Raw genomic sequence first — 10,326 nt, 5'->3', positions numbered from 1 at the left:
AGAAGCCCCAAAGTAGTGTACCACCCAGATTGTTGCATGCCCAGAGTGAAGCATTGGAGTGGATCAGTGATGGTTTGGGCAGAAATGTAGGCCTTGTGCTAGACGGGCATGTCACTGGCAAGGACTACCGAACCATTCTGGAGGACCATGTGCACCCAATGGTTCAAACATTGTATCCTGAAGAAGGCAGTGCCGTGTATCAGGATAATAATGCACCAATACATACAGTAAGACTGGTGACAGAGTGGTTTGATGAGCATGAAAGTGAAGTTAAACCTTCCACGACCTGCACAGTCACCAGATCTAAGCAATATTGAGCCACTTCGAGGACTTGCTCCTCCACTTTTGGAGGAGCAAGTCAGGGGTCCGTTGTTCGTACCTCGTTTAAATGATCTAAGCAGATCCTGGATCTTTTAATCTTGATAACTGATCTCAGGCTAATTTGGTTCTTCAAACAAGTTCGCGAATCAAATTAAAATGTCTGGATGAGCTGATCAGAGATCGCTGCGTGTTGTGAAGGACAGATCCATCCGTCCTCAAAATCATGATCAGCAATGCAACGATTGGCTAACGGCACAGCAACGTAATGACATCATCTGATTAATATTCAATTATCCATGTGAGTAAATTTACATCAAAAGAGCAGTAAACGTGTATATATATATATATATATATATATATATATATATATATATATATATATGAGCAATATCACACTCGTAGCAGTGCGATATGGCTGTATATCGGCACTGGTGGGAGGCGTGCGATGGCGTGCCTTAGTGCCCCCACCAGTGTCGATATACAGCCATATCGCACTGCTACGAGTGTGATATTGCGTTTATACAACAGTTTGACGGCATAATTGTGTATATAAAAACAAAATGAAACACTGAGAGTCTCAAAAACCCTTTTGTATGTGGAACTACTTTCTTCCACATTGGATTCAAATCATAAGCTGACAGTTTAACAGTTGAGCGTGCATCTTTTAAACTTTAGATCTGTAGTGTCTGCTTTTTGCTGGCTGTATGTGGGCGGAGTAATACACAAAGGGTAAAGAGGCTGTACAGGATTTCTGATATTTCAGAATATCGCATGGCTATCCGCCAATCAGATTTGAGAACCAGACAGAATTGTTATATATATATATATATATATTTTTTTTTTCCCAAGTGTATATAACAGAATTTGGTACATACTTTCAGTATTATCTTTGCTTGAACTCACCCAATATAATCCTGTTTAAATGAAATGAATTTGCTCCTACGCAGGCTTGAGCTACACTGTAAAAAAAATTCCGTTGTTTTTACAAAAAAAATTTGGCAGCTGTGGTTGCCAGAATAATTTTGTAAAAAATACAATAAAATTGTAAACCTGTTTACAATTTAAAACTGTTTATGTACAAAATAATTATGTAAAAAAATATTTAATAATATGTAAAATTTACAGAAATTTTATGTAAGAAATAATAAAAAATTTTGTATTTTAACAAAAAAATCTTGTTGTTTTTACAAAAAAAATTTGGCAGCTGTGGTTGCCAGAATAATTTTGTAAAAAATACAATAAAATTGTAAACCGGTTTACAATTTAAAACTGTTTATGTACAGAATAATTATGTAAAAACAAATTAATATTATGTAAAATTTACAGAAAGTTTGTGTAAGAAATAATTACATTTTTAGTATTTTAACAAAGAAATCTTGTTGTTTTTACAAAAATATTTTGGCAGCTGTGGTTGCCAGAATAATTTTGTAAAAATTACAATAAAAATGTAAACCTCTTTACAATTTAAAACTGTTGAACATATAGAATTACTAATCTGGCAGCTGTGGTTGCCACAATAATTATGTAACAAAAATACATTGTAAAATATAAACAACTTAACAGCATAAAATCATCACTTTAGTCAATTGTGTTTATTCATAATTATCAAAAAGTAAACAAGTAAATCTTTTCTGAAATGGCACAACTACACCTAAACCAATTATTTTAAGAAAACCAATGTTGTTTCGTATACTAAACATAGTTTGATTTCAGTAGCAACTGTAAATCATTTGCTTTACCCTTGACCATTAATACGATAACTTGTATGTTACACATTACTTAGGAATATAAATTCTAGATATGCTTAGACCAGAAACAGCACTCAAAAACTTAGTAACCAAATTATAATTTGTATTTATTAACCATAAACAAGTCAACATTGTCTGTCAGTTCACATTTGTATTGCTTACTTTCCTTACAAACTATACATTCACCATTTTGAAAGCATGTGACAGATTAATGATTGTCTTCTTTAAAAAAACAAATAAGGAAAATTATAGACAAAGACATGGGAGACATTGCCAGTAAAACTAAAATTGAAATGGCAATAAAATGAAAGACTATTCGGTAACACTTTGTAATACCTACACACTATGAATCATTTATCAACCATTAGCATATAGTGAATTAACTATTCACTATATGCTATTAACAATAATAGCTATTAACATTAACTGTTAAGCATTAACTCTACATTAACAGACGTTAGTAAGCAGTTTATATACAAGGCTACAAATGCTGTATTCTTGTCTTATGAGCACATTTATAATGTGTTTAATAGTTGTACTTTCATAATTTGTGAGTAATTGATTTTTCATGACTAAATTAAGTATCACATTATTTACGAACCATTTGTATTTAAGAGCAGTTGGAGATATTTAAGACAATTGAGTGAGTTAGTAAATGACTAATAAACCATTGAAAACAATGTTTATATATCTTATTATTCAGGCATATAGAAATGGTTACAAATGTATGTTGATAAATGCTTTACTAGCACAACTTCATCCAGTTTTATGACCTAATCTAAAGTGAGGACTATTTATGCTTTATAAATCCCTTCTAAATGACTAATAAAGGCTCAGTATAAAATGACCAATACATCTTTTCAATCTGATCTAAAAAGTTAAACTACTGTAAAGTTTAAACATTACTGAATAACAGGAGTGTCATAATATGACATAAAATTGGATTAAACAACAATATAATTTAACAATATAATAGGATGCAACATTTCATTATTTAGCAATGTTTAAACTGTACAGTAATTTTATTTTACATAAGATTGCAAAGATTAATTTTTCATTTGACAGAGTTTCATTTGTGTTTCTTCAAATTAAAGAAAATAATTCCTGTTAAGAATTTAATAAGGGATGTATAAAGCATAAATAGTCCTCACTTTAGATTAGGTCACAAAACTAGATGAAGTTGAGTTAATAAAGCATTTACTAACATACAAATTAACTATTAATATATGCCCGAATAATAAGATATATAAATGTTGATTTCAATAGTTTATTAATAATTAACTTACGCATTCTGAATGATCTTAAAAAAACCACCAACTACTCTTAAATAACTGGTTTGTAAATAATGCTATACTTAATTTAGTAATGAAAAAAGAATCTTTAACCAAGTATAAAAACACAATTATTAAGCACAATACACATGCTTTTAAGTCAAGAATACAGCATTTTTAGCTGTAGCTATAAACTGTCTACTAATGTTTATTCTAGTAGAGTTAATGCTCAACAGTAAATTAATTCACTATATGCTAATGCTTAATAAATGGTTCATAGTTTGTAGTTATTTTAAAGTGCTACCAACTTTTCTTTTAAATCGATTTAAGAACATTTAAGAGTTGTTTTATAAACAAATATTCCATACAAACAACCAATTCAGGAATAACCTAATTCAGAAAACACTAGATAAAAACGCTAATAGTTGTGTACTAACTTAAACACATACATTAAGCATGGCAGATCAAACAAACCTGAGAAACTGGCATTCACTGTATGTCAAATCTTACTGACTTCAGTCCATATTTAGACGTCACGCCATTCATGATCTGAAAGTTCCTGAATCAAGGTAAGAACTCTTGGGTTCACATGAAGACGGGCTGTGTTTGTCTTCTCCACTTTAGTGCCTTTCTCTGGGTTGATAGAGAAGAAACACCTGGGCAAAAAAGAGAAAAAATTTAATTGTATTAATGATAAAAAAATATTATTTTTTTGGGGAAAAATACCTTTTTAATTGAAACTATAGTGAAATGTATTAACCTATACATATAAACCAGGGAAAATAAAAAGAAAACTTTGCATTAGCAATTTAAGTATTCATAAAAAGCCACTGCATCAATTACTTTAATTTTTTTCACTTCAATGTTGTATAAAGCCAGTACAAAAACACATACTTCAGCAAAAACTCCAAGATTGATGCCAGCTCTGATGGGTAATGGATGTTGAAGCAATAATAGCTCCCAAACATCATGCACAGGGCAGAAATAAAGGAGGGAATGTTGTCATGTACAACATTTCGATCCACACACAGCAGGAAACGCTTCGATGAAAAGCAGGATTGGCCTAAGAAAAAAGTTAAATAAAAGTTACATTTGGTATTTTTTATAATACCATAAAAGTAAAAAATACAAACAAATTAAAAAATCTTTTACAAGATTTGTTACTATTATATTAAATGTTATCATGACAGTCTTTGATCTTGAAATACATAATAATTTTAGTAACAACAATTAATAAACACCATATAAGTATTGTTGTACATTCATGATTACTAATGGTAACACATTTATTCTTATTGTAAATTATGGAGCTAATAATGATTTTCCAATCTGAATTTGAATTGTGTTAGTTTGAATTATTGACAATTGTAATTCTATAAATCTAAATTTTTATATGCCATAAAAAAATTTGAATTTGAATTTCTTACCTTGAATAATGAACATCTGAAATTTAAGACAACTAAATTTTTTAAGGCTGAAATTTTTTATAGACGTTTCAAGTTTTCCGAACAAAAAATATAGAACATCAAATTCAATATTGTAAAATTCAAAACCAGAAATTCAAATTGTGAAATTCAGATTCAGCAGACAGTAGGTCAGGGGGGGGGGGGGGGGGGGGGGGGGGGGCTAGGGGAAGGATGCTTTTAGTTTCGGGTCACATAAAAAAAAACGTTGAAAAATCATCAAGTGGCTTTCGCTGTACATTATTCACAACAATAAACTTACCACCTCTTATGTTGTAACCATTTGAAACAAAGTTTAAAGCACTTAACAAATGAGGTTAACAAGAATCTCTGAGCGAGTCATTCATAGTGAGTCACTTAATTCATTTATAAATGAGCTGAATCGAACGACTCTGAATGAACAATTCAATGACAAAGATAGGGATTTGGCGCCACCTATTGGACATTTTGGTTTCAACGTATTTTAGCTAAAAAATAATGTCATATTTTTAAATATATGGAAAAATCTGATCATTCAAATAAATATAAATGCAAGGTTAAATATGACATTTTGGATGCCAATAGATATTTAAAACAGGCAGCATCTCAGTGTTGATGATAGGCTTTGGCCAAACATCATTCAAATCTTCCTTAAAATACTATACTATATGCTATGCTGTACTATAAATATTGTAATAAATATTTTATATAATTTTATGAAATTTAACAATATAATATCCTATATAATTTGACAAAAAAGCAGGAGCATGCAAATATGTCATTTACCACAGCTGTTAAGCGCAGGGAGTTTGAAAATGAAACTGATTAATCAAAGAGATGTAACTGAATTAAATATATGAATTTAGTTCACTCAAGCATATTTATTACACAAACTACTGAAAATAGCGGACTCCGATAGTCAGTTTGCAGAAGAATTGTGTCCTCCTGAGCCTCAAATACACCAGTAAACTCACACAGCTCTGTGAATAGCCAAAATGCTTAATTTTAGCTTTAACTTTTCAGTGATCGTCTACTCTTCCCTGTTGATGACTCCTGACCTACTTTCTGCTGAATCTGAATTTCACAATCTGAATATCTGGTTTAGAATTTTAGAGTATTGAGTTTGATGTTCTGAATTTTTTCTATTCTGTTCCAGTGAATGGAATTCAAAAAGACTGCTAGCAAAGTATACAGAGTAATAGATGGGGGTGTGGTTGGGCCAGGGTACTATTCTTTAGTGAAGAATCTCATTTACCACAATTCGGACCATCTCTCTTCTCATTCGCGAACTTGGTAGTTTTCCTCTCTCCAAAAAATGTATCCCATGGTATCAGAAACGTATCCACCCAGTCTACATCTGGGCTTTGGGAGCTGCTGGTGGAGGACGATTGAGAACTTGCAGGTGAACTATGCAAGGCTGTGGAAGGTTGTGATGAGCTGCTTGTTTCTGGTGTCTGGCCTGCAAAAGATCATACACAAACAATAGTCAGTAACAAAGTTTTTTTGTTTTTTTTTCCTTTTCAAGACCTTTTTACACCTGTTACTTTGTGAACTTGTCTTGTAGCATTCTGCTTTGTAACACGACTTACATCTTAACTTCCAAGCAGCAAGAACTTTGAGCTTGGATTGGCCTCAATGCTGTCAGTAAATCAGATTCCTCAATAAACTGAAAATCCTCATATGTCTCCACTCCAATGGATTGCAATAACTCCTCTAAAATATCTTTTGTTGCCTCTGGAAGGTTAGGCAAGACCTCTGTGATGGCAGTACGAAAAAATGTTGTCTCCAAGTCAGTCAATACTGAAATTAAGCAAGTAGTGATTAAACATGTAGTTATTAAATTTATTAAGAGTTTATTTCTGTTCATCTAAATGCAAATAAAACAAAAATTCAGATCTTACTATTATTTTAAAGAGATAGTTTACCTAAAAATTTGAAATGTATAATTTATTTACCCTTGACACATTTAATACCAGTTTGAGTTTTTTTTGGGGGGGGGACAGAATGTTAGCAACTTGTAATCATCAACTTTTATAGTAGCAAGAAATACTATAGAAGTCAACAGTTACAACATTCTTCAAATATCCTCTTGAGAAAAAAAACAAAAACAAACAAACCCCAAACAGGTTTGAAAAAAAGAAAAAAAAAAGTCAAGGTTAAGTAAATGATATCAACACTTAAAATTTTGGGGAAAAGTATCTCTTTAAACTACATGTTATTTTAACTAAGCATACATGATGATTTTTACCATATTTTTTCCACCTCTGTGGACAAGATCTCTTTACTTCAACAGCACGCTGTGTTTCAGCAGAATGACTTGGTACCCATTACCAAAGTATGATATTAGCGGATAAAAATCAACCAAGTCATTAATGCTAAGACACTGTAGCCAGTTACTCTGTTTAGTCATAGAGTACAGATGGTATACAAAATGATATTCAGCTCTTTGTATTCTCATTACAAAAACACAGCTTCGCCATTTTTAATTAAATGATGAGAAGTTCTCCAAAATCAAACTCATAATTTTTAGACACAAGAAAATGTCCCTTTTTGTATGATGTTCCTTTATACATTATTTCTGTCAGTAGTATTAAACTCTAAAAAGAAAAAATTCTCTATGTTTGATTGATTCACTGTAAAGACTTGGGTAAAAAGGCAGGCATGGAAAGATTTCAAGTATTGAAAACAGCAGTTTACCTTTATTCCTTTGATCTCTTGATAGTCTTCAGATTGTAAATCATGAACAACAGAATCAAGTTTCAGGGGTTCACTGTGGACCACAAACATTTAAGTTATCGCTCTGAAATTCATTTCTTGTGATTTCACAATAACGTTACCTGCAAAAATATTGAGCATGACTGAAATTTTCAGTTAACCCACCAATGGCGTGTGAAACCAAATTATGGGTATTATCACTTATAGTATAATTTGAAGCAGGTCTATGCTTCCTGATCATGTGAGTTGTAAAAGACGATTGATTGTAAAAGTATTACAACCCGTTACTGGACAAGACACAGGTCGGCCATTTGCTAAATGCTCTTTTAAGTGGCTTATTAAATCTTTAGCCGTGTTAAACGTGCGGTCACACAACAAAATGGCACATTTAAATCAGCAAAAACTGCTTTAGTACTAACGGTTGAGGCAAACTCAATGTGATCCCTATAGACATGTGCTTTTAATGCAGCGTAAGCGCAAAATGTTCGCATACAGCCATCAATAACACATTTGAAAAAACAATGGGGTTCGTTTCTGTGAACTTTACAATGCAACACATAACGTTAACGTCTCAGTGTGTCAAATGTTTTGTTGCAAAAATGACACGTAACGTTAATCATCTTTAGACTTCTAACAAAATCTTCAGTTTTTTTCAGCTTTACGTTAGTCGGACGATACGACAAGTGGCCGAGTTACCTTTGCATTGTAACACAGATTATTATTCAGAAGACCGTGCAACACCCCAAATAATACCCTCTCCTTTTTTGCAGGTGTTTGTATGGTAAAGCGTTTAAAGTACAAAGTAAACCAACTTTTCACTAAACTTACCAGTGCCTCGGTAGTTAGAAATGCTGCAAGACGTCTTCCACAGCTTTATTCGCGGGCCGGACAGATTGAGCGCGCGCTTTCACAAACAATATCTGTAAAATGGCTGCTCCCGCAAGAATCAGATAGCCGATTGGTGATTGGACAAGGCAGAACAGAGTTTGAAATTCAAACGCAGACGTTAATTTACGCAAAAGCATACATTTTAAATAGAAACACATCGCAAAAATAAAGGACCCTTGGGGACAAATAACCCTTATCTTTCTATGTAAGCCTACATTAAATATGATAATTAGCAAAGCTAAAATAGCTTATAGACCATAAAGACAATTCTAAACAGACACATTGCCTTAAAACCCCTCATTTAAAACTTGTAAATATGTCATGTAGGATAACATTTGTGATAGTTCTACTTGCTTACACTTGCTTTTTTATCTGTAATAGCTGATTTTTGTTTGTTTAGTATCATTTTGTAATTTTTACAGCAGTTTTCAGTATTACATGTTTTTACTATTCAAATAACAGTGATCAGTAAATTTTACAAATAAACATTGTTATTAATACACAGTCTTACAGTACAATTAACAGTTTAATTTAGTTTAACATTTTACAACTGTATTTTTATTTTTTACAAAAGCATACTGTAAATTTAACGCTGTTTCATTGTTTTTCTATTTACAAAATTTAGATGTCACAATTTTACAGAATTTCACTGTTATTTTCACAAACATTTTTTACAGTGTACCAGAACTGTTACTATGACAACAAATCTCAGATGAGTTCTGAAAAACAAAACAATCCTGGATCGTGTCATATCGTGAACATCCAAATCCAGCTAATTGAGTAATCCACGTACGAAGAACAGACCCCTGGCCACTATTCTGCATGAAAAATGGCACCAAAATCTTTTTGATGGATTTTTAGCTGTCATTTTCAATGCTGTATTGGCTGCAAAAGGAGGCCCTATACCATGCTAATGAATTATTGTGGTCTTAAACCAGGTGTTTCAGTTTCATTGTACAAGCTTTGTACCTCCAATTGAAACAGTCCTCAAATGAAAAAAAAAAATATGAAGAGGGGTGTTTGATTACGACTTTTGGAAAGCAACTGGATTGTTGGAAGATGGGAATTGCTTAAAAGGAGTAGAAATGAGATGCCCTGATAGCCCTGCCCTAAAGGCACTCTTTTTTAGCCGCTTTTCCACTATCGTTCTGAATCGTTCTTTAAACAGAACTGTTCCATTCCGTGCCAAACCGGGCCAGACAGCACGGATACGGTTTCATTTTCCACTGTCGTGCTGCGACAAAGCTCTTTAAAACATTACACAAAACGCATCAGTAGTTGCCTTGGTAACGCAATGTAAACGGCTCCCTTTGTTCAATTAAAGTTAAATAAGAGCCGAAACTATTTATTTATTTATTTTTCATAAAAGCAAAAGCATGTGACTAAACACTGTTATGCCGCTCTATCAAATAGGGGTGCTATATGTGCACCCTTATTTATTTATATGTTGCGCAGCTCTGGCTAAATTTTATTTGGAGGGAAAATTACCAAAATGTACGTGATGATTAAAAATAATTGGAGGGGAAATAAATAATATTTAAAATCTCTGAACGTAACAGAAAAAAAACAATGATAAGACAACAATAATAGTGCATTTGCATCATAGTGGCAAAAATATCATTTTGGACAGGCCTTGTCAAAGGTGAGCGGGCACTTTCACTAATAAAAACACAGCACATAAATTATTTCATTTTTAACAATTAATTAAATTACACTGCGTATTTAGGCTATATCAAAAGTTGATAATGATATAAAATATACTACATTTTGATAGTACAATGAAACCATTTAAGCGATGGCTGTTATTTGTTTTACTATTCAAACATTAAATAACGAATGCAGCAAGTGAAAAAAACGAATATGAAACAACACATATATTGCAGGATTTAAAGCATATAAAGCACTAAAATGCTGCTTTATTATCTTATTATTTTGATCATT

General features: G+C 32.3%; 1 long non-coding RNA gene across 1 annotated transcript; it reads right to left on the bottom strand.

Moving 5' to 3' along the window:
* Positions 1 to 3,752: 3,752 nt before the first annotated feature.
* im:7148405 lies at positions 3,753 to 8,430 on the bottom strand. The gene is given in 5 exon segments (NR_134974.1): positions 3,753 to 3,996; positions 4,235 to 4,403; positions 6,038 to 6,241; positions 7,480 to 7,552; positions 8,326 to 8,430. It is a non-coding gene; the product is annotated as an im:7148405 (long non-coding RNA).
* Between the last annotated feature and the right edge of the window lie 1,896 nt (positions 8,431 to 10,326).

The sequence above is a fragment of the Danio rerio genome, chromosome 2 (assembly GCF_049306965.1).
Source record: "Danio rerio strain Tuebingen ecotype United States chromosome 2, GRCz12tu, whole genome shotgun sequence".
NCBI lineage: Eukaryota > Metazoa > Chordata > Actinopteri > Cypriniformes > Danionidae > Danio > Danio rerio.
This window is presented reverse-complemented; position numbering and strand designations above follow the sequence as displayed.